Source organism: Oncorhynchus mykiss, chromosome 2 (assembly GCF_057628025.1).
Source record: "Oncorhynchus mykiss isolate SJ-2025 chromosome 2, ASM5762802v1, whole genome shotgun sequence".
NCBI lineage: Eukaryota > Metazoa > Chordata > Actinopteri > Salmoniformes > Salmonidae > Oncorhynchus > Oncorhynchus mykiss.
The window spans coordinates 79,674,199-79,700,195 of record NC_143023.1 but is presented as its reverse complement, the minus strand read 5'-3'; the positions used below and the strand labels follow the sequence as shown (position 1 = coordinate 79,700,195).

At 43.0% G+C, this 25,997-nt stretch overlaps 1 long non-coding RNA gene across 1 annotated transcript in view; it reads right to left on the bottom strand.

The window, feature by feature from the left end:
• Nucleotides 1-221: 221 nt before the first annotated feature.
• Nucleotides 222-25,997, bottom strand: part of LOC149985243 (uncharacterized) — a 414,418-nt gene continuing 388,642 nt past the window's right edge. Inside the window, exon 3 of the long non-coding RNA XR_016488527.1 lies at nt 222-239. This is a non-coding gene — a long non-coding RNA (uncharacterized LOC149985243). The remainder of the gene's footprint in view (nt 240-25,997) is intronic.

Here is a 25,997-nt window from a genome sequence, read left to right as displayed (position 1 = left end):
GCCAACCAGGCAGTATATCACTCCACCCACATTGCCAAAGCATAGCCCCCACTGCACTAGAGGGATATCAACAAACCACCAACTTACTACCCTGAGACAAGGCTGTGTTTAGCCCACCGCACGAGCCCAAGGGTTGCAAAACCGGACTGGAAGATAATTTCTGTGACTCTACACACTCAAGTGACACACTCCTCCTAGGGACAGCATGGAAGAGCATTAGTAAGCCAGTGACTCAGCCCCTTTAATAGGGTCAGAGGCAGAGAATCCCAGTGGAGAGAGAGGAGCCGACCCGGCAGAGACAGCAAGGGCAGTTCATTGCTCCAGTGCCTTGCCTTTCACCTTCGCACCTCAATGACATTCGAGACGATTCTGTGGTTCCAACCAACTTTGTGGCAACAGCTTGGGGAAGGCCCTTTCCTGTTTCAGCATGACAATGCCCCTGTGAAAAAAGCAAGGTCCATGCAGAAACGGTTTGTCAAGATCATTTTGGAAGAACTTGACTGGCCTGCACAGAGCCCTGACCTCAACCCCATCAAACACCTTTGGGATGAATTAGGGCCCAACCTCACTAATGCTCTTGTGGCTAAATGGAAACAAGTCCCCGCAGCAATGTTTGAACATCTAGTGGAAAGCCTTTTCAGAAGAGCGGGGGGACCAACTCCATGTTAATGCCCATGATTTTGGAATGGGATGTTCAACGAGAAGTGTCCACATACTTATGGTCATGTTATGTATATCATGTACTCTTTGCACCATCAATGTCCTTAAAACTACCTCAAAATGTCTTTGGAAATGGAGCAGGCACCAGCATACTGTAGTTTTACTATGTCTCCTAGATGGGCTGAAACAAGCGGAGCTGCCTGGTCCCATGGCACTGATATAATTTATGTGGAAAATATTAAACACTAAACGCTATTGATCTCCCTCTCTTTATGTGACGCCTTCCTGCTGGGAATAGTTGCTGAGGCCTTGTTAGGCGCCTGCCAGAAGGGGGAGAGATCCTGTCAAGATTTCTTTCGGAGGGTACTGAACACTTTGGTCTCATTGTATCCGCAATGTCAAAGCCTACGCAGTAAGCTCCCTCTTTTTTTTACAGGCTCTGGGCAATTTATGTACAGAGTGTATAGAATGAAAAACTGTTTATAAATATAGACTTTGTAGGGAGAGGGGGGAGCTGCTATTATGGGGAGAGATTATCTATTTTAGATATGTAACACTGTCAGAAGTGGTTAGTATAGCTACAGGTGAATTGTCGTGATACACTGCTTTGGAGTGATATAGATAAAGGTTATAGGTGCTGCAAAATCCCAAATAAATGTTTGAAGTGATTGTATGTCGGTAAAATAAAGCAAATAGTAAGCAACTAAAATAATTCAAAAATGCATAGGTGAATTTAATATAATGCAAGATATTGTATACACAGCGATACAGAGCAGTAGGGGTGAGTCACAGAGGTCTGCTTCCATAGCTGCAGGGTACCTGAAGTCCATTACCGGTTGTCATGAGCAACCAATATAGTTGACACTTTTCTTGCATGAAAGCTACTTCAAAAAAATGAAACATCTCGCAATCTAATCATTTTTTTATAGCTTTCAAATAAGCACAAATTCTTCTCTTCACCTCCACCCTGCAATTCTTCGCTGGGTCCTTGGTGTGGACTTGATGTGTTTTCTGTAAATATACTGTACCTAGTAAAATAATGGTTAATGGTTAATAAACAACTCCATAAAATGTATGTAATACCATATCTTTTTTTAAACTCTCAATAGTACAAGAATCATAGATAAACAACGCAAATGTATATTTTGAGTCAATGTCAATACTTAAATCACATCAAAAGACCATTTGAGGTTAAAAAAATATATTTGTATTTTATTTTGAGTGTACTTCCCCTCTAATTGCGCAACTAGCAAGAAGAATGTGATGGTCTAGCGACGTTTCTGCTGTTAGGCCTACTGCTGCAGCACATGTCATGGCAGAGTTTGCAAACAGTTGAACAGTTGCTACAAATAATCCTGATATACAATGCATTCGGAAAATATTCAGACTCCTTGACTTTTTCAACATTATTCTTATATTGATTTTTTTTTTAATTGCTCAATCTACACATAATACCCATAATGGCAAAGCGAAACCAAGTTCAGAATGTATGAATGCAAACCAAGTTTGCAAATGTATAAAAAATAAACAGGAAATACCTTATTTTCATAAGTATTCAGACCCATGCTATGATACTCCTGTGGTAAATTCAATAGATTGGACATCATTTGGAATGGCACACACTTGTCTATTTAAAGTCCCATAGTTGACAGTGCATGTTAGAGTCAAAAACCAAGCCATGAGGTCAAAGGAATTGTCTGTAATGATCCGAGACAAGATTGTGTTGAGGCACAGATCTGGGGAAGGGTACCAAAAAATGTCTGCAGCATTGAAGGTCCCCAAGAACACAGTGCCCTCCGCCATACTTAAATGGAAGAAAATTGGAACCACCAAGACTTGTCCTAGAGCTGGCCGCCCGGCCAAACTGAGCAATCGGGCGAGAAGGGTTTTGGTCTGGGAGGTGACCAAGAACCTGATGGTCACTCTGACAGAGCTTCAGAGGTCCTCTGTGGAAGGACAACTATCTCTGCAGCATACAGGACGGCAGGCAAGTCCGAACTTGGAAGACCAAGAAAAAACTAACTAGAGCAGAGTGGCCAGACGGAAGCCACTCCTAAGTAAAATGCTTGTCACACCCTGACCTGTTTCACCTGTCTTGTGCTTGTCTCCACCCCCCACCAGGTGTCTCCCATTTGTCCCCATTATGTCCTGTGTATTTATACCTGCATTTTCTGTTTGTCTGTTGCCAGTTATCCCGTCAAGTCCTACCAGCATGTTCCCGTGTTTCCTGTGCTCTAGTTAGTTTTTTCCTGGTCTTCCAAGTTCGGACTTGCCTGCCGTCCTGTATCTGCCGGTCTCTGATTTTGATTACCACACTTTGCCTGCTTTGATTTAACAATTGCTTGCTGTCCTGTACCTGCCTGACTATGATTTGGATTACGATTCTTTGCCTCCCTTGACATACCTTTGGCTCGCCCTTTGTACTTTAATAACTTGTACTATCCGCCTCCTGTGTCTGCATCTGGGTCTTAGACTGAGCCGTGATAAGCACATGACAGCCAGCATGGAGTTTTACGAAAGGCGCCTAAAGGACCCAGACCATGAAACCAAGATAGAACTCTTTGGCCTGAATGCCAAGAGTCACATCTGTAGGAAACCTGGCACCGTCCCTATGGTGAAGCATGGTGGTGGCAGCATCAGGCTGTGGGGATGTTTATCACCGTCAGGGACTGGGACACTTGTTAGGATTGAGGGAAAGATGAAAGGAGCAAAGTACAGAGAGATCCTTGATGAAAACCTGCTCCAGAGTGCTCAGAACCTTAGACTGGGGCCAAGGTTCACCTTCCAACAGAACAACGACCCTAAGCACAGAGCCAAGACAACACACGAGTGGCTTTGGGACAAGTCTCTGAAAGTCTTTGAGTGGCCCAGCCAGAGCCCAGACTTGAACCCGATCTAAATTCTCTGGAGAGACCTGAAAAAAAGCTGTACAATGACGCTCCCTATCCAACCGGATGCAGCTTGAGAGGGCTGCAGAGAATAATGGGAGACACTCCCCAAATACAGGTGTGCCAATCTTGTAGCGTCATACACAAGAAGACTCAAGGGTGTAAAGGGTCTATGTACAGGTGCAGTGATCTGTGAGCTGCTCTGACAGCTGGTGCTTAAAGCTAGTGAGGGAGATATGAGTCTCCAGCTTCAGTGATTTTGCAGTTTGTTCCAGTCATTGGCAGCAGAGAACTGGAAGGAAAGGTGGCCAAAGGAACCTGCTGGAGCGCGTGCTGCGGTTGGGTGCTGCAATAGTGACCAGTGATCTTAGATAAGGCGGGGCTTTACCTAGCAGAGATAACGAGAGCGTACAGGTAGCAGTGGTGGAGAGTATAAGGGGCTTTGGTGACAAAACAGATGGCACTGTGATAGACTGTATCCGATTTGTTGAGTAGTGTATTGGAGGCTATTTTGTAAATGACATCGCCGAAGACAAGGATCGGTAGGATGGTCAGTTTTACGAGGGTATGTTTGGCAGCATGAGTGAAGGATGCTTTGTTGTGAAACAGGAAGCCGGTTCTAGATTTAATTTTGGATTGGAGATGCTTAATGTGAGCCTGGAAGGGGAGTTTACAGTCTAACCAGACACCTAGGTATTTGTAGTTGTCCACATATTCTAAATGAGAACCGTCCAGAGTAGTGATGCTTGACGGGCGGGCAGGTGCGGGCAGCGATCGGTGAAGCGCATGCATTTAGTTTTCCTTGCATTTTACTTGCATTTAAGAGTAGTTGGAGGCCACGGAAGGAGAGTTGTATGGCATTGAAGCTCGTGTGGAGGTTAGTTAAAACCTGTTTGGGAAAGAAGGGGTTCGGCTAGCGGAACCCCTCCCCAACAGCCAATGAATTCTCTTTAATCCAGCCACAGTTTCTGATTTAAAAAATGCTTTACAGCGAAAGCTCCACAAATGATTATGTTAGATCACCACCAAGCCACAGAATAAACTAACTTTAATAAACACAGAATAAACACACTTTTTTCCAGCCAAAGAGAGGAGTCACAAAAAGCACAAATAGAGATAAAATGAATCACTAACCTTTGATGAGCTTCATCAGATGACACTCATAGGACTTCATGTTACACAATACATGTGTGTTTTGTTCAGTAAAGTGCATATTTATATTAAAAAATCTCATTTTACATTGGTACGTTACATTCAGTAGTTCTAAAACATTGAATGATTTAGCTTAGAGCCCCATCAAATGACAGAAATACTAATAATAAACATTGATAAAGATTATATGACTATTATACATGGAATTAGAGATATACTTCTCCTTGATGCAACCGCAGTGTCAGATTTTTAAAAAACTTTACGGAAAAAGCAAACCATGCATTAATCTGAGAACAGCGTTCAGACAACAAAGAAGCCAAAGCAATATCCACCATATTGGGTAGTCAACATTAGTCAAAAATAGCATTATAAATATTCACTTACCTTTGATGATCTTCATCAGAATGCTTGATTTGTTATATAGTGTCAATAATTTATGTCCAAATAGATCCTTTTGTTAGGGCGTTTGGTAAGCAAATCCAAACGCGCGTGCAGGTCCAGCAGAACGTCGGACGAAAAGTTCAAAAAGTTACTTAACAGTCCGTAGAAACCTGTCAAATGAATTATAGAATCAATCTTTAGGATGTTTTTAACAAATGTTCAATAATGTTCCAACCGGAGAATTCCTATGTCTGTAGAAAAGCAATGGAACGAGAGCTAACTCTCTCGTGACCGCGCATCATGAGACCAAGGCACTCTGCCAGACCATTGACTCAAACAGGTCTCATGAGCCCCTCCTTCATAGTAGAATCCTCAAACAAGTTTCTAAATAAGGTTGACATCTAGTGGAAGCCTTAGGAAGTGAATGACCCCATAGACACTGTGTATTCGATAGGCCAAGTTTTGAAAACCTACAAGCCTCAGATTTCCCACTTCCCGGTGGATTTTTCTCAGATTTTCACCTGCCATGTGAGTTATGTTATACTCAGAGACATCATTCAAACAGTTTTAGAAACTTTAGAGTGTTTTCTATCCAATACTACTAATAATATGCATATATTAGCATCTGGGACAGAGTAGCAAGCAGTTTACTTTGGGCACCTTATTCATCCAAGCTACTCAATATTGCCCCAATGTCACCAAGAAGTTAACACAGTGTCCAAAGAAGGGCCAGAGGTATACAGAATGGTGTCATCTGCGTAGAGGTGGATCAGAGAATCACAAGCAGCAAGAGCGACATCATTGATGTATACAGAGAAGAGATTCGGCCCGAGAATAGAACCCTGTGGCACACCCTTAGAGACTGCCAGAGGTCCGGACAACAGGCCCTCCGATTTGACACACTGAACTCGTTGAGAGAACTAGTTGGTGAACCAGGTTAGGCATTAATTTGAGAAACCAAGGCTGTTGAGTCTGCCGATAAGAATGTGGTGATTGACAGAGTCGAAAGCCTTGGCCTGGTCTATGAATACGGCTGCACAGTAATGTCTCTTATCGATGATGATATTGTTTAGGACCTTGAGCATGGCTGAGGTGCACCCATGACCAGCTCTGAAGCCAGATTGCATAGCGGAGACGGTACGGTGGGATTCAAAATGGTTTGTTAACTTGGCTTTCGAAGACCTTAGAAAGGCAGGGTAGGATAGATATAGGTCTGCAGCAGTTTGGTTTAGAGTGCCTCCCCCTTTGAAGAGGGGGATGACCGCAGCAGCTTTCCAATCTTTGGGAATCTTAGACGATACAAAAGAGAGGTTGAACAGGCTAGTGATAGGCGTTGCAACAATTTTGGCAGAAAGAGAGGATCCAGATTATCTAGCCCGGCTGATTTGTAGGGCTAAAGATTTTGCAGCTCTTTCAGAACATCAGCTATCTGGATATGAGTGAAGGAGAAATGGGGAGGCTTGGGCGAGTTGCTGTGGGGAGTGGAGGTCTAGGGGTAGCCAGGTGGAAAACATAGCAAGCCGTTGACAAATGCTTCTTGAAATTCTCAAATGTGGTGAATTTATCGGTGGTGACAGTGTTTCCTAGCCTCAGTGCAGTGGGCAGCTGGGAGGCGGTGTTCTTATTCTCCATGGACTTTACAGTGTCCCTGACCTTTTTTGAGTTTGTGCTACAGGATGCAAATTTCTGCTTGAAAAAGCTAGCCTTAGCTTTCTTAACTGCCTATGTATATTGATTCCTAACTTCCCTGAAAAGTTGCATATCACGGGGGCTATTCAATGCTAATGCAGAATGCCACTGGATATTTTTGTGCTGGTCAAGGACAGACAGGTCTGGAGAGAACCAAGGGCTATATCTGTTGTTAGTTATACATTTTTTGAATGGGGCATGCTTATTTAAAATGGTGAGGAAGGCACTTTTAAAGAATAGCCAGGCATCCTCTACTGACGGGATGAGGTCAATATCCTTCCAGGATACCCGGGCCAGGTCGATTTAAAAGGCCTGCTCGCTGAAGTGTTTAAAGGAGCGTTTGACAGTGAGGAGGGGTGGTTTGACCGCAGACCCATTACGGATGCAGGCAATGAGGCAGTGATCTTGGTTGAAAACAGCAGAGGTGTCATGTATTGTCATGTTGTGTCTTTCTGTCCTTTCCTTTCACCCTGTCTCCCTCTGCTGGTCGTATTAGGTTACCTTTTCTCCCCCGCTTTCCCCCAGCTGTTCCTTGTCTCCTCTTGACTACCTCGTCACCCCTTCTCCCACCTGTTCCCCTTTTCCCTCTGATTAGTCCCCTATATCTCTCTCTGTTTTTGTTCCTGTCCTTGTCGGATTCTTGTTTGTTGTGTTTCATGCCTGAGCCAGACTATCGTCATGTTTGCTGTAACCTTGTCCTGTCCTGTCGGAATCTGCCGGTCTATCTGAGCCTACCTATGTTTGGTTATTAAAGAAGCTCTGTTTAAGTTAGTTCGTTTTTGGGTCCTCATTCACTCACCGTAACAGAAGAATCCGACCAAGAATGGACCCAGCGACTTCGGATCCTCTCCACTCAGCCGTCGAGATCCAGGGAGCGACGCTAGGCAGACACGAGCAGGAATTGTCTGCTGCTCGACATGCCGTTGAGACCCTGGCCACCCAAGTCTCCAACCTCACAGAACAGGTTCACCATCTCCGCCTCGATCCACCGGCCACTTCCAGGGCTTTCGAATCTCCGGAGCCCAGAATCAATAACCCGCCGTGTTACTCTGGGGAGCCCACTGAATGCCGCTCGTTCCTCACCCAGTGTGATATTGTGTTTTCTCTCCAGCCCAACACTTACTCCAGGAGCACTGCTCGTGTCGCCTATGTCATATCTCTCCTTATTGGACGGGCTCGTGAGTGGGGCACGGCAATCTGGGAGGCAAGGGCTGAGTGTACTAACCAGTATCAGGACTTTAAGGAGGAGATGATACAGGTTTTTGATCGATCTGTTTTTGGGGAGGAGGCTTCCAGGGCCCTGTCTTCCCTATGTCAAGGTAATCGATCCATAACAGACTACTCTATTGAGTTTCGCACTCTTGCTGCCTCCAGTGGCTGGAACGAGCCGGCTTTGCTCGCTCGTTTTCTGGAGGGTCTCCGCGCAGAGGTAAAGGATGAGATTCTCTCCCGGGAGGTCCCTTCCAGCGTGGATTCCCTGATTGAACTCGCTATTCGCATTGAGCGACGGGTTGATCTTCGTCACCGAGCTCTTGGAAAGGAGCTCGCGTTCTCCGTTGCCCCCCTCTCCGCATCACTACCATCTTCCTCTGCCGGCTCGGGAGCTGAGCCTATGCAGCTGGGAGGTATCCGCATCTCGACTAAGGAGAGGGAACGGAGAATCACCAACCGCCTCTGTCTCTATTGCGGTTCTGCTGGTCATTTTGTCACTTCATGTCCAGTAAAAGCCAGAGCTCATCAGTAAGCGGAGGGCTACTGGTGAGCGCTACTACTCCTGTCTCTCCTTCAAGATCCTGCACTACCTTGTCGGTCCATCTACGCTGGACCGGTTCGTCAGCTTCCTGCAGTGCCTTAATAGACTCTGGGGCGGAGGGCTGTTTTATGGACGAGACCTGAACATGACATTCCTCTCAGACAGTTAAGGGAGTCCACGGCCTTGTTCGCCCTGGATGGTAGTCCTCTCCCCAGGATTCAGCGTGAGACGCTACCTTTAACCCTCACTGTTTCTGGTAATCATAGCGAAACCATTTCTTTTTTGATTTTTCGTTCACCTTTTACACCTGTTGTTTTGGGCCATCCCTGGCTAGTTTGTCATAATCCTTCCATTAATTGGTCTAGTAATTCTATCCTCTCCTGGAACGTCTCTTGTCATGTGAAATGTTTAATGTCTGCTATCCCTCCTGTTTCCTCTGTCTCTTCTTCACAGGAGGAGCCTGGTGATTTGACAGGGGTGCCGGAGGAATATCACGATCTGCGCACGGTGTTCAGTCGGTCCAGGGCCACCTCTCTTCCTCCACACCGGTCGTATGATTGTAGTATTGATCTCCTTCCGGGAACCACTCCCCCCCGGGGTAGACTATACTCTCTGTCGGCTCCCGAACGTAAGGCTCTCGAGGATTATTTGTCTGTAGCTCTTGACGCCGGTACCATAGTCCCCTCCTCCTCTCCCGCCGGAGCGGGGTTTTTTTTTGTCAAGAAGAAGGACGGGTCTCTGCGCCCCTGCATAGATTATCGAGGGCTGAATGACATAACAGTTAAGAATCGTTATCCGCTTCCTCTTATGTCTTCAGCCTTCGAGATCCTGCAGGGAGCCAGGTTTTTCACTAAGTTGGACCTTCGTAACGCTTACCATCTCGTGCGCATCAGGGAGGGGGACGAGTGGAAGACGGCGTTTAACACTCCGTTAGGGCACTTTGAATACCGGGTTCTTCCTTTCGGCCTCGCTAACGCTCCAGCTGTCTTTCAGGCATTAGTCAATGATGTCCTGAGAGACATGCTGAACATCTTTGTTTTCGTTTACCTTGACGATATCCTGATTTTTTCACCGTCACTCCAGATTCATCTTCAGCACGTTCGACGTGTCCTCCAGCGCCTTTTAGAGAATTGTCTTTTTGTGAAGGCTGAGAAGTGCACTTTTCATGCCTCCTCCGTCACATTTCTCGGTTCTGTTATTTCCGCTGAAGGCATTAAGATGGATCCCGCTAAGGTCCAAGCTGTCATTGATTGGCCCGCCCCTAAGTCACGCGTCGAGCTGCAGCGCTTTCTCGGCTTCGCGAACTTCTATCGTCGTTTCATCCATAATTTCGGTCAGGTGGCAGCTCCTCTCACAGCCCTTACTTCTGTCAAGACGTGCTTTAAGTGGTCCGTTTCCGCCCAGGGAGCTTTTGATCTCCTCAAGAATCGTTTTACATCCGCTCCTATCCTTGTTACACCTGACGTCTCTAGACAGTTCGTTGTCGAGGTTGACGCGTCAGAGGTGGGCGTGGGAGCCATTCTTTCTCAGCGCTCCCTCTCTGACGACAAGGTCCACCCATGCGCGTATTTTTCTCATCGCCTGTCGCCGTCGGAACGTAACTATGATGTGGGAAACCGCGAACTGCTCGCCATCCGGTTAGCCCTAGGCGAATGGCGACAGTGGTTGGAGGGGGCGACCGTTCCTTTTGTCGTTTGGACTGACCATAGGAACCTTGAGTACATCCGTTCTGCCAAACGACTTAATGCGCGTCAGGCGCGTTGGGCGCTGTTTTTCGCTCGTTTCGAGTTCGTGATTTCTTATCGTCCGGGCTCTAAGAACACCAAGCCTGATGCTTTATCTCGTCTCTTCAGTTCTTCAGTAGCCTCCACTGACCCCGAGGGGATTCTCCCTGAGGGGCGTGTTGTCGGGTTGACTGTCTGGGGAATTGAGAGGCAGGTAAAGCAAGCGCTCACTCACACTCCGTCGCCGCGCGCTTGTCCTAGGAACCTTCTTTTCGTTCCCGTTCCTACTCGTCTGGCCGTTCTTCAGTGGGCTCACTCTGCCAAGTTAGCCGGCCACCCTGGCGTTCGGGGTACGCTTGCTTCCATTCGCCAGCGTTTTTGGTGGCCCACCCGGGAGCATGACACGCGTCGTTTCGTGGCTGCTTGTTCGGTCTGCGCGCAGACTAAGTCCGGTAACTCCCCTCCTGCCGGCCGTCTCAGGCCGCTTCCCATTCCCTCTCGACCGTGGTCTCACATCGCCTTAGATTTTGTCACCGGACTGCCTTCGTCAGCGGGGAAGACTGTTATTCTTACGGTTGTCGATAGGTTCTCTAAGGCGGCTCATTTCATTCCCCTTGCTAAGCTTCCTTCTGCTAAAGAGACGGCACAAATCATCATCGAGAATGTTTTCAGAATTCATGGCCTTCCGTCAGACGTCGTTTCGGACAGAGGTCCGCAATTCACGTCTCAATTTTGGAGGGAGTTTTGCCGTTTGATTGGGGCTTCCGTCAGTCTCTCTTCCGGCTTTCACCCCCAGTCTAACGGTCAAGCAGAACGGGCCAATCAGACTATTGGTCGCATCTTACGCAGTCTTTCTTTTCGCAACCCTGCGTCTTGGTCAGAACAGCTCCCCTGGGCAGAATACGCCCACAACTCGCTTCCTTCGTCTGCGACCGGGCTATCTCCTTTTCAGAGTAGCCTCGGGTACCAGCCTCCGCTGTTCTCATCTCAGTTCGCCGAGTCCAGCGTCCCCTCCGCTCAGGCTTTTGTCCAACGTTGCGAGCACACCTGTAAGAGGGTCAGGTCTGCACTTTGCCGTTATAGGACGCAGACTGTGAGGGCTGCTAATAAGCGTAGAACTAAGAGTCCTAGATATTGTCGCGGTCAGAGAGTTTGGCTCTCCACTCAGAACCTTCCCCTTAAGACGGCTTCTCGCAAGTTGACCCCGCGGTTCATTGGTCCGTTCCGTATTTCTCGGGTCATTAATCCTGTCGCAGTTCGACTTCTTCTTCCACGATACCTTCGTCGCGTCCACCCGGTCTTCCATGTCTCCTGTATTAAGCCCGTTCTTCGCGCCCCCGCTCGTCTCCCCCCCCCCCCCCCCCCCCATCCTTGTCGAGGGCGCACCCATCTACAGGGTCCGCAGGATTTTGGACATGCGTCCTCGGGGCCGTGGTCACCAGTACCTCGTTGATTGGGAGGGGTACGGTCCTGAGGAGAGGAGTTGGGTTCCCTCTCGGGACGTGCTGGACCGTGCGCTGATCGAGGATTTCCTCCGTTGCCGCCAGGTTTCCTCCTCGAGTGCGCCAGGAGGCGCTCGGTGAGTGGGGGGGTACTGTCATGTATTGTCATGTTGTGTCTTTCTGTCCTTTCCTTTCACCCTGTCTCCCTCTGCTGGTCGTATTAGGTTACCTTTTCTCCCCCGCTTTCCCCCAGCTGTTCCTTGTCTCCTCTTGACTACCTCGTCACCCCTTCTCCCACCTGTTCCCCTTTTCCCTCTGATTAGTCCCCTATATCTCTCTCTGTTTTTGTTCCTGTCCTTGTCGGATTCTTGTTTGTTGTGTTTCATGCCTGAGCCAGACTATCGTCATGTTTGCTGTAACCTTGTCCTGTCCTGTCGGAATCTGCCGGTCTATCTGAGCCTACCTATGTTTGGTTATTAAAGAAGCTCTGTTTAAGTTAGTTCGCTTTTGGGTCCTCATTCACTCACCGTAACAAGAGGTGTATTTTGAGGGCAAGTGGGTTAGGATGATATCTTTGAGTGTGCCTGTGTTTACGGATTTGGGGTGGTACCTGGTGGGATCATTGATAATTTGTGTGAGATTGAGGGCATCATGATTAGATTGTAGGATGGCCGGAGTGTTAACTTCTTAAGGTAAGGTATAGGAGGCATCATTTTCACTTTTGGATAAATAGCGTGCCCAATTTAAACTTCCTGCTACTCATGCCAAGAATATAAGATATGCATAGTATTAGTAGATTTGGATAGAAAACACTCTGAAGGTTCTAAAACTGTTTGAATCATGTCTGTGAGTATAACAGAACTTATGTAGCAGGCATAACCCCGAGGACTAACCGTTCAGATTTTTTTTTTTAGGTCTCTGTCTGTTCAGTGATTTCTCATTGGCAAACGATATTTCTTAGGAACTCGTTTTCAGTTTCTACCGCTTCCACTGGATGTCACCAGTCTTTGGAATTTGGTTGAGGTTATTCATTTGTGCAATGAAGAAGTACGGCCATCTAGGAACTGCGTAACACTGTTGAGAGTTGCGCAACACTTGAAAAGTAGCTTGGTTTGTTGTGTTCCTGTTTTGAACACAGATAGACCCGTCTTCAGTTTGATCGATTATTAACATTTAAAAATACCTAAAGTTGTATAACATAGGCAACTTTTGAAATATTTTGTAGTGACGTTGCGCCTTTTGGAACTGTTTTTTTTCTGGATCAAACGCGCCAAATAAATTGACATTTTGGATATATAAGGACAGAATTAATCGAACAAAAGTAACAATTGTGATGTTTATGGGACATATTGGAGTGTCAACAAAAGAAGCTCGTCAAAGGTAAGACATTTTTATATTTTATTTCTGCATTTTGTGTAGGGCCTGCAGGGTTGAAAGATGCTACCCTCTTTGTTTACTGTTGTGCTATCATCAGATAATAGCTTCTTATGCTTTCGCCGAAAAGCCTTTGTAAAACCTGACATGTTGGCTGGATTCACGAGTGTAGCTTAAATTGAGTAAAGCTAATTTGCAAATAAATTCATTAAAAATCCTACAATGTGATATTCTAGATTTTTTCCGCATTTTGTCTGTCATAGTTGAAGTGCACCTATGATGAAAATTACAGGCAGCTCTCATCCTTTTAAGTGGGAGAACTTGCACAATTGGTGGCTGACTAAATACTTTTTTGCCCCACTGGATATTCATATTATTATTAGTATTGGATAGAAAACACTCTAAAGTTTCCAAAACTGTCAACATATTGTCTGTGAGTATAACAGAACTAATGTAATGAAAATCAAAACAGGAAGTGGCTTCTATTTTGAAAACTCCATGTTCCATAGCCTCCCATTGCTGGATTTAAAGGGATATGAACCTGTCACGTTCTGAACTTTATTTCCTTTGTTTTGTATGGTCAGGGCGTGAGGTGGGGTGGGCAGTCTGTTTGTTTTTCTATGTTGGTTTTTGTGTTCGACCTAGTATGGTTCTCAATCAGAGGCAGGTGTCGTTAGTTGTCTCTGATTGAGAATCATACTCAGGTAGGCTGGGTTTCACTTTTGGTTTGTGGATGTTTGTTTCTGTGTGAGTGTTTGGGCCACACGGTACTGTTTCTGTTTTTGTTTTGTTCACATCGTTTATTGTTTTGTATTTCAGTGTTCAGTTCGTTTTGAATAAATCATCATGAACACTTACCACGCTGCGCTTTGGTCCGATCCTTCTTCCACCTCTGAATGCCGTTACAGAACCAGATTCCTTTTCCTATCTCTTCCTCAAGGTGTTAACAGGCTTCAGAAATAGTTTCAGGCTTTTATTTAGAAAAATGAGCCAGAACGATAACATCGCGTCAAGTGGTCACATGAGATTTGCTCGCGCAACAGAATTTAGACAGCCATTGTTTTCCCCTCTCCTTCTGTGAAAGACATTTGCTGTTGATATATTATCGATTATATATTTTAAAAACAACCTGAGGATTGATTCTAAAAAATGTTTGACATGTTTCTGTGGACATTATGGAAACTATTTGGAATTTTTGTCTGCGTTGTCGTGACCGCTCTTTCCTTTGCATTTCTGAACATAATGCGACCAACAAACAGAGGTATTTTGGATCCAAAACAAAAGGAACATTTGTTGTGTAACTGGGAGTCTCGTGAGTGAAAACATCCGAAGATCATCAAAGGTAAACGATTCATTTGATTGCTTTTCTGATTTTCGTGACCGAGCTACCTGATGCTAAGTGTACTTAATGTTTTATCGTGCGATCGATAAACTTACACAAACGCTTGGATTGCTTTCGCTGTAAAGCATAATTAAAAAATCTGACACGACAGGTGGATTAACAAAAGGCTAAACTGTGTTTTCCTATATTGCACTTGTGATTTCACGAAAATAAATATTTATAGTAATATTTATTGTATGTAGCGCTATGCTATTCAGCGGTTGTTGATGACACTTATCCCGATATCGGGATTGCAGCCATAACACATTTTTTACTAAACGTACAATTCATTGTGCTATATCTTGAATATTACTTAGCTCAGCTTCTAGGCCAAGATTTTGAATCTTGGTTTGTTATAAAAAATAATGCTATTAAACATTTGCATTTAAAGTATAACTTTTTAATGTATATAAATGTATATAAACAAATTGCATCTGAATTCAAAACGAATACAATCTGAACAACAAATATTAAACAACATCCCTTTTTTCTCTCTCTTCTTAATTGCCATGTTATTACCAGCAGCACACAGCAATGCTGACCATAGTTTGCTATTATAGGAGATTTGCATTCAAGCTGCCTCACTTTTGAGGGGCTGATACAGATACTTTTGAGGGGCTGATACAGTCTTCTCTCAGTAATTATTTGTCCCATTTTCGAGAAGACCCTCTCAGAGGGAACGGATGTGGCCACTATGCAGAGTCTCCCTGTCATGACTTTAGTAAGCCGTGGGTAGACAGAGGCCTTGTTCTTCCATCAGCTCCTCCAAATAGGATCGGACCTCCATTATGGCATCTGCTAAGGGATTCCTTAGTGCTGCATCCCCAGTTGCTCTCTTGTCAAACAGCATCCAAACAGCAGACGTTTGTGGCACTTCTGCTGGTGCTTCTGCTCCATCTGATCCCTCTAATTTCTGTTGCCCTGGTGCCTGAGCCAGCTGACTGCTGGGGCAGTCCCTCCCTGCTGCTGAGGTTATTCTTTGAAGAGCCTCATCATTCGCTCTGGCATTACTGAAGGCTAGCTTCTTAAACCTGGGGTCAAGTGCAGCGGTTTCTGATAGCACGTGATTCTATTCCATTCTGTGGAACTTTCTGTCCATTGATGAACATATGGTGTCCATCAACTCTGTCACATGTCCTGTGGTTACATTTGCTTCTCTCTGGTGGCTGGCTGTGATTCGCTGCAAACACTTACACAGGAGTATTATTTTTGAGGCTGTCACATAGCTGAAAAGAGAGAACAGTAACTTATTAGTTCAGGTTCATGTTTTGTCTACTGATACTACATTTTCATCTAATGCTCATATACATATATAATACTGGATTAAATAATGATGTAGTAATAACTGCTTACTGTACCTATCTCGACTGATCTCCACAGTGACCTGCTCAAAGGACTTTGCACACCTTTTCCACCACCTCCCATTCTTCTTGGGTCAGAACATCTACAGGTGCATTGACAATGGCCATGGTAGAGATGATAGCATCCTTTGACTCAAGAAACCGCCTCAACATATAAAATGTTGAATTCCACCTTGTAGTGCAGTCTTGTTTAGGCCTCAGCTCAGGCATCCCCATCTGGCGTTGTGTAGACTTTAGATTTTCAGAACCTACTGTGCTCCTGTGGAAGTATTCCACAGCTGCTTTCACTTTGTCCGCTGTGGGCTTCATCACCTTCAGAGCATCTCTTACAATCAGGTTGATTGTGTGGGCAAGACATGGATGATGGGTCCAATTGAACATGTTCATGCCTTTGGTAATGTTAGCTGCATTGTCGCTAACACTATAGACCACTTTTCCATCTACTTGCCATTCTTTGGCCACACTCAAGAGTTCCTCTGCCAAGTTCTCCGAGGTGTGTCTGTCGCTGAACTCAAAGCAGTCCAGAAGACAGCTAGACATAGAAAAATCTTCAATGAGGTGACATGTAACCAACATGTAAGAAGTGGTTACCCTTGATGTCCAGCAGTCAGTGGTAAGGCAAACTGCAGTAGCTTTTTTGACTCTTTCCCTGAAGCCTGTGTGCTCTCATACAGTTGTGGAATAAGTGATTTTGAAAGAGCCTTCCTGCTTGGAATTGTGTCCATTGGATTTAGTCTATTGCTATATTTTATAAAACCTCTGTCCTCCACGAACGAAAATGGCTGGAAATCGGTGGCAATCATTTTAGCCAATGCAATATCAATTTGGCCTTGTTTTGCTACAGACATAGACTTTGGCATAAACTGGTCCATAGAAGACTGCGTTGACATGCGTCGCTGTGTAGGCCTACTTGACTGAGTGGATATATCGCCACGTGTGGAGGTGCTTGCTCCACCATTATCACTAGCAGGCTCACTAGTTTCTCGAAGCTCCGCCACAGCTAGCTTCACAGTTGGTTGCACAGTTCGCATATGCCAGTGTAGGTTGTGCATATAACGGGCTTTATATGAGATTTTGTTTTAGCAAATTCTACACTGTTCTCTAACATTGTCTACATTATTAAAATGCAACCAAATGCTACTGTGCTTCAGACTCATTTTCCAGCTGTTGCTTTCACAGCTGTCCTTTCTCTCTCTCATTGGCTGCAAAGTGTGTGACTGTGAGTGAGTTGGCTCAGCCCTCCCTGACGCATCTTTGGTTCATTGGTTGACACTGCGTGTCTGATTGATAGGAACAACAGGTTGTTAGTCTGAGCAGACAGTCAGAATGAATGTGTGTGCACTTGAGCATTTAGGCCTATATTATTTTTTATTTATTTTTGTTCTTTTAATTAGTTAATTCTATTCATTTAAACATTTTGATTATTCATATCTTAATTTGTATTTATTTTTATAAATAGATTCGGGTCTTCTGATATGCAGCCGGCTCCCAACGCTCACCAACACGAGCTGGCTCTTAGAGCTGACTCGTTCGCGAACAACCCATCACTAATTGACACCCATGTTTGGTTTTGAGTTGAAGGGGGAAGTAGCATCTAACAATTAGCATCTAACAAAGCTCTGTGATGCAAAGAGCGCATTTATTTTCAGAACCGTCCACTGACCACGGATATACCCACCAACATTGTAAAACAGGCACAGACACAGATCAGTAAATAAGTCACACGGTGGCTTTGTATGAAGGGTTACCTCTCTTGAGCTGTTCTCACTCTAGGTATGACGCATCAATCATTTTAGTAAACACGTACACGCGGTTTTGTTTGGTTATTACTGCAGTGGTTTTTAACATGTGCGGCCTGTCTGTGTATTTCATTTATTAGTGGATGACTGGTCGTGGTCACACCAGTCATTTCGGTTAGAAGGGTGCTCTTACACTCTTTGTATTAGATTTGTGTATGCATACCATTTTGAGTATTATAGCACATTAATGTGCATTTCCAGATTATTTGGATTTTTAAGGGAGTTAGTAATTATTAGTTGGTCAAGCCTAAAGTGGCGCCGGAGCATGTTACATTGGAAATTGTATTAGGTCCCACCCTTTCCGGGGTCCTTAGATGAATTAGTCATATTCCATTCATTCAATCATTTTGAATGGCCTAGTCATTAATGTGTTAGTGGTGCTATAGTTTAAGTGGTGCTATAGTTTAAACCATTTTATATGTAGTAACATGTTTACAGTGACTGACATTCTGACTGACACCTGAAGGTGAACACGCCCTAACCAAACCAGCAACCTAAGAATACTACCCTTACAGTTGAGGAATTTCAGATATTCTCCTCCAATCCATTTAAAAAGGATTGGAAGAGAGAGGACATGAAAAACCAAAGCAAGATAAATTAAGAAAGATCGTATCCTGAATCCCAAATCAACACCTAGCACTTACACCCTATACACTTGCGTAGACCTGATTGGATTGGTGTAAGCAATATGGGGAAAATTCAAACTGGCCTGGATCTACCTGTAACCTGTGCTTTCTTTGTGCATCCTTCTATGCCTCTGTCTCTTTCCCTTTCCATTTTACTCGGCTCCTGTTCTTCAGGATCTAGTGGTTCTGCCATGCTCTGAGACGCATACCGTATCCCTTCCTCAGACTGGGATCCACTTGATGTCCTCCATGATTAACCACCCTCTAAGATCCCACGTTTCCTTACATTATCTACAGCTACTGTTAATGTCATGTGGCTTGATCTAATCTGCTAAGGGACCTGTGCTTGAAATATCATCCTGGGCACAGTGAGATACACAGATGCACTACATGCACTGGCAACACTCCAAGAGCAATGAGAACAGCTGTGCCTGGACTTTACAGTCTCCCCCTTCATGCCCACCTTCGAGACTGGCAGAACCACCTGTAGCACCCACCTCTTCACTATCCCACATGCCAGGACTGAGATGAAACAAAATCTCCCTACTTCTGCCAAGACTGCCTCCCTCTCATATTATGTACTTTACTTGACATTCATTCTTCTGTTCTCAACTAAATTGTATGTTATTGTTAATGTGTTGATAAGCCTATACTCATGTAAGTATATAACATAAAATCAACAACTTCATGACATGCCTATTCCACAAAAAAACTACTTTTTCATATTTCAATCTTAAATATTGGCAGGTTGTTTTTGTCTATAGGGTGTTCTTTTAATTAATGCATTGTTGAAAATCCCTTTTGGTATTTGTGAGTTCAAAATTTTTCTGTTGGGTGCTGCATTATATTGACTCCACAAGTGTACTGTTGTATTACTGAGCTATGCCTATGCCATGTGATGGAGGAAGGGAGGTAGGGAAAAATAAATAAAAATAGGACTAATAGCACACTTTAGTAAGACAAGACAAGGGAAGTGAAAAATAAATAAAAATAGGACTAATAGCACACTTTAGTAAGACAAGACAAGGGAAGTAAAAAATAAATAAATGCCAGCCAGTGTATGAATTTAACTGATTTGCACATTAATGAAGTGTTAATAGCTTCATGGGAGCTCACTTTGCGATCTGAAAGGTAAGTAGATGAAGTTTACACGTTTTCTTTGCTATTTTGAAAACTAAGAAGCGTTTTAGACATCACTTTTAATGTTGTTAAAATGTTAAGGTACCCAAGAGTAGTTCAATGTAATGTTTTCATCTTAATCACACACCAACTGATATTTTCTTGACCTAACTGCTCCCCAATCCAAAGTAATATGCTTGATATAGTAGTCTATCAAAGTAATCAGACCAGTTATTTTACTACATTTAACCATCTGTGAAAGTTGTTCGATCAAATAATTATTCAGTTCTGATTCAAGTTTCTAGTCTTCAGTTTTTACTCTTTCAAATAATATCCTCCCAACAACTGGATTGGTTGGAGCCTTGATTAGACAACATTTTACTGAGAGAGAGAGAGAGTTGCCATCAAATATTTACAGCTTCTGCTATGTCTCTGCAGTAATTATTTGAGATTTTTCTACAGATTTTGTCAACTCTCCTCTTTAGGACGGACATCTGATGGAGTACTTTCAAAGATACAATGCTCCCACCCCCCCCATAAATGCTTTTCAGAATTCAAGAACATGGGGACATTTTTTCTTCCTTAACTGGTAACGAAAATAGATTCCTCGCCTTGTCAGGACTCACCAGTTTAAATGTCAAGATGAATTTTCAAAAGATCTCGGCTTATTAAATGTGCAAAACTTGGGCTTAGCGGAATATCCCTGACATTAATAATTCCCTCTGAATAGAAGTGTTTTCTTGTATCCCTTCAAAATCTACTTTTAACAAGTTTCCATTTAATGTCAATGCATTTTGCCTTGTATTTTTTTAAATGTTTGAAATAACAAACCTGGAAGCATTTATTTTATTCACTTTCAAGAAATAAACAAATAAGGAGAGGGTGAGACAGTCATGCCTTAGCTTTGAAAAGGTAGTCTGCAAGAAAAACACTGCATGGATATGGAGGCAGATAACCACACAAACAGAGTATTGGCTTGTAATGACTCAACAAGGATTACATACCTGTACGGCACTCACCGTGTCATGTTGTCTGCATGTTGTTGTTGTTGTTATTGACGACAAAGATGAAGATGGTGACAACAACGATGAGGATGATTGTGATGAAGATTATGTCAATGATGATGATGGAAATTATGTAGCTAATAGATCACTGTTGTAGTTGTTGTTCTTGTTGTTAATTAATGAAGCTCACCTTTATATATTCACAGCATTATTCGAAATGTGTTATTTTTCAACATGTTGCATCATGTTTACAGTACACCTCAAATCTATACACTCTTAGAAAAAAGAGTTCCAAAAGGGTTCTACGGCTGTCCCCACAGGAGAACCCTTTTTGGTTCCAGGTACAACCCTTTTTGGTTCCAGTCAGAACCCTTTTGCCTCTGTAGAGAGGGTTCTACATGGAACCCAAAGGGGTTCTACCAGGAATCAAAAGGCTTCTACTTGCAACTAAAAAGCTGAAGAACCCTTTAAGGTTGTAGATAACACTTGTTTTCTAAGTGTAGCCAAGAGTTGATGATACATGCATAGAGAGAGAGAGAGAGACAGAGAGACAGAGAGACACAGAGAGAGAGAGACACAGAGAGAGAGAGAGAGAGACAGAGAGACAGAGAGAGAGAGACAGAGAGAGAGAGACACAGAGAGAGAGAGACACAGAGAGAGAGAGACAGAGAGAGACACACACAGAGAGAGAGACAGAGAGAGACACACACAGAGAGAGAGAGAGACACAGAGAGAGAGAGAGAGAGAGAGACAGAGAGAGAGAGAGAGAGACAGAGAGAGAGAGAGATTGACACAGAGAGAGAGACACAGAGAGAGAGAGAGAGAGACAGAGAGAGATAGACACAGAGAGAGAGAGACACAGAGAGAGAGAGAGACAGAGACAGACAGAGAGAGAGAGAGAGAGAGAGAGGTGACAGTAACATCAAAGGGAATCATGTATGCTTAACAAATTATTGTTTTCAATTAAAATGGTCAAAAATATAAGAAAAATGACTTGTTAGCAAAAGGGCAATTTCTCAAGTAATAATTGTGCTTGTACCGTCTGGGAGTGGTCTGAGTTGGGAGGGGATACAGACCCTCTGTCTGCGCGCTGGAGAAAGGATGAAGGAGAGAGGGGAAGAGATGGAAACTCATGGTGGTGAGTTATTCAGTAGCTAAAGGTAATGTAGTCCTGTTAATTATGAAAAATATAAAAAATGACCTACTACTAGGCTTTTCAAAATCAAATACAAATTCACTGTAATATGTAGTATTGGATAATGGCATAATGCCATGCTTATGCATATGGGTGTTTTGAATGAATAATCAACTTAGAAAGTGCTGTCCATCTTGTTGTGTTAGGCTTGAAAAACAACATCCACCTCAACAATGTAATGGTGTTTGTTTCAAGGGGCCATGCTGGTTGACTTCAATTCCACACAGGTACCTGGAAGGTTACATTACAATGCTATGAAGTCTGTATACTGGCCTCTCCTGGTGCTATTGTTTTTGTTTTTCTGTTTTCAGGGTGAGCTGTCGTTATCCAGGTCACTGGGGCTGTGAGATTCGACTGAGCCCTAATGATTTTCTCCCCTCTACTTCTCTTAGGTCTACCGCTTTTTATTCATCCTGCGCCCTGAGTCGGTGACCCCATATAACCCCCTACCTACATCCTTCCCTCTCCTAACCTCTCTACCTTCCCCCCTCCTCTCCTTTACTCCTTACGCTTTCCCCCACCCACCACTGTCTCTCAGTGAAGTTTTACAAGAATAACATGAACTAGAACACCCCCAAATATTTTTGTGTGCATAATTCAACAAACATTTCAGTTGTTAGATATTTGTTGTTTAGACAACACTAAACACAATACCAATGTATTTGTTGTTAAGGGAATGAGCTGGTTCCAATTTTAGGAATGGTTCAAATAGAGGGGGAGACAGATTTCAGCAGTGCATTACTTTCTGAGCCCTATTGAATATGCCCTGTGTGTGCTTCACTACCATGGACAGTTCCTATGGTTATTTTGACTGCTTACTTTTGACCCGTTTACACAACAGAAGAAATACAATTGAATTTTACATCAGTTCATGTAATTCATGTGAGCCAAAAGTTTTAGGTAAGTATTTTAAAGTTATGATGCTATTCCCTTCTCTCTTAACCCTTTGACATGTACCAACAAACGGGTGTGATCATTCTACAGTGGTCCCTGCAGCGTACGCTCCAACCGGTGTGAGTAGAATGCTTATTTAAAACGTCCAGTTCCAATTGACACAACAGTCAGCGTTTGAGCTGGCCACACTGTTTTTTCACAAAAACATTTTGCACAAACGCAGTCCGTACAAAGTTTTTTCCTGAATGTGACCAGTTTAATTTTGGATGCAATGTTCAGACATTCATAGAAGTAGCAACCGCATAACACAATCATCCAAACCGTAAAATGTAAGCTATATTAGTCCTAGCACTAGCTGAGGAAAGATTGACATAACACAAGTGGTCATATTTAGCTAACTCTTGGCTGACAGAAATCACAATATATATTAGTTAATAGCAATTAGCTACTATTTACAATTCATCACATCACGGGTGAGCTCACCATTGATCAAAATAATTTAGTAAAATACTTTCTAAAAATGAATCCGACGATGTGTAGTTTGTGCACGCCACCATGTTTGTTTTTCGCGTCAACCAAAAATAAGAAGAGGAGACAAGACAAGTTTGGTCTGTTTACAGTATGAATGTTGAAGGGGGTGTGTTGTCTATGATCATTCACTGCCCTTCATTCACTTCTGGAAGTTTACTCGAAATAGGAGTGAACCATCTTTGGTCTGACAGACATTTATGTAACACCCAGAATGCATTGTATAATGTCAACAAACATGGCACCACACATAGCTGGCAAATAGCTTAGCATTAGCTCATCATAATTAGTACAACCTTCAAAAATATATATTGACAAACATCATAGGTGTCCATTACAGTGTATGCAATAATTGGAATGCATGATTTGTCACCAGTACTTGAAATCATGTGAATAAAACTGTAAATACATTATGCTCCATAAATACATAGTGTGTGCTACAGTAGAAACAGCAAAACAATATACAGAAAATAAGTCACTTAATTTGATTGGAATGTACACATGTAGAAAGTTAATATTTGTAAGGAAAACAACAATGAAGGCTATGTGAGCGCCAGCCAGAAAATTTTCCAGGGGAAAAGGTTTGTGCAAGACTGCGCAAATGTCTGCATACTTGATCTGTGGAAACACTGGGGAACTGCTTAGCCTCAAAAATAAATTGTCCGCAACAGTGAAATGGGCTACTTCTATGTGAGTTAACTTCTTATGGCTGGGGGGCAGTATTGAGTATCTTTGATGAATAAGTTGCCCAAAGTAAATGGCCTGCTCCTCAGTCTCAGTTGCTAATATATGCATATTATTATCAGTATTGGATGGAAAACTCTCTGAAGTTTCCAAACTGTCAGAATATTGTCTGTGAGTATAACATAACTGATATTGCAGGCGAAAACCTGAGGAAAATCAAACCAGGAAGAGGCTTCTATTTTGAAAACTCCATGTTCCATAGCCTGCCTTTGCTCCATTTAAAGGGATATCAACCAGATTCCCTTTCCTATCTTTTCCTCAAGGTGTCAACAGTCTTTAGACATAGTTTCAGGCTTTTATTTTGAAAAATGAGCGAGAAAGATATTGCGTCATTGTATGGCCGGGTGCCAGCAGCGTTTGGTATGCGCAATAGAGTTTGGGCAACCATTGCCTTTCCCTCTCCTACTGTTGATATATTATCAATTACATATTTTAAAAACAACCTGAGGACTGATTATAAAAAATGTTTGACATGTTTCTGTGGACATTACGGATACTATTTGGAATTTGTCTGCGTTGTCGTGACTGCTCTTTCCTGTGGATTTCTGAACATAACGCGCCAAACAAACTGAGGTATTTTGGATATAAAAATAATATTTATGGAACAAAAGGAACATTTATTATGTAACTGGGAGTCTTTAGAGTGAAAACATCCGAAGATCATCAACGGTAAACAATTAATTTGATTGCTTTTCGGATTTTCATGACCAAGCTACCTGATGCTAGGTGTTCATAATGTTTTGTCGAGCGATTGATAAACTTACACAAATGCTTGGATTGCTTTCGCTGTAAAGTATATTTTCAAAATCTGACGCGACAGCTGGATTAACCTGTTGCGACGAGCAATCCCGTATCCGAGAGCGTAATCATAGCCTCAAGCTCATTTCCATAACGCAACGTTTCCTATTCATGAAAATCGCAAATGAAATGAAATTAATATATTGAAACACAAGCTTAGCCTTTTGTTAACAACACTGTCATCTCAGATTTTCAAAATATGCTTTAACCAAAGCTACACAAGCATTTGTGTAAGAGTATTGATAGCCTAGCATAGCATTAAGCCTAGCATTCAGCAGGCAACATTTTCACAAAAACAAGAAAATCTTTCAAATAAAATCATTGACCTTTGAAGAACTTCGGATGTTTTCAATGACGAGACTCTCAGTTAGATAGCAAATGTTCATTTTTTCCAAAAACATTATTTGTGTAAGAGAAATAGCTCCGTTTAGTTCATCACAATTGGCTAAGAAAAAAAAACGAAAATGCAGTCACTTACAACGCCAAACTTTTTTCCAAATTAGCTCCATAATATCGACAGAAACAGCAAACGTTGCTTAGAATCAATCCTCAAGGTGTTTGTCACAATTCTATTAGATGAAAAATCATTCCTGGCAGTCGGTTTCTCACCAGAGCCAAACGGAAAAATACTGCAGCTGGAGATTACGCAATAATTGCGACGGAGGACACCAAGCGACCACCTGGTAAATGTAGTCTCTTATGGTCAATCTTCCAATGATATGCCTACAAATACATCACAATGCTGCAGACACCTTGGGGAAAACGTGGAAAAGGTAAGCTGACTCCTAGCTCCTCCACAGCCATATAAGTCATTGCCATGAGACCGGTTTAAAAAAATGTGGCACTTCCTGATTGTATTTTTATCTGGGTTTTTTCTGTAACATCAGTTCTGTGGCACTCACAGACAATATCTGGAACGTCAGAGTGTTTCTTTCCAAAGCTGTCAATTATATGCATAGTCGAGCATCTTTTCGTGACAAACTATCTTGTTTAAAACGGGAACGTTTTTCATCCAAAAATTAAAAGAGCGCCCCCTATATCGAAGAAGTTAACAAAAGGCTAAGCTGTGTTTTATTATATTGCACTTGTGATTTCATGAATATAAATATATTTAGTAATATTACTATTATTTGAATTTTGTTAATGCAATATAGTAAAACACAGCTTAGCCTTTTGTTAATGCAATTCAGCGGTTGTTGATAAAAATTATCCCGTTAACGGGATTGCAGCCATAAGAAGTTAATGAGGTGGCGGAACACACCTCAATTCAAACTGTTTTTCGAAAATAAAACTTGTTCGAAAATCATTTGAAATTGACAAGTTGAAAAATAGTCTATCGATAATTAGCAGCCAGCCTGTTTTGTCAGTCAGTCAGTCACATTTTGGAACATTAAGTTCATTCTGACATCACGTGCATAAAAAGATGCTAGAGATACTTGGTACTCACATGTGAAACGGTTAAAAGGATTGTGGTGGAAAACAGTG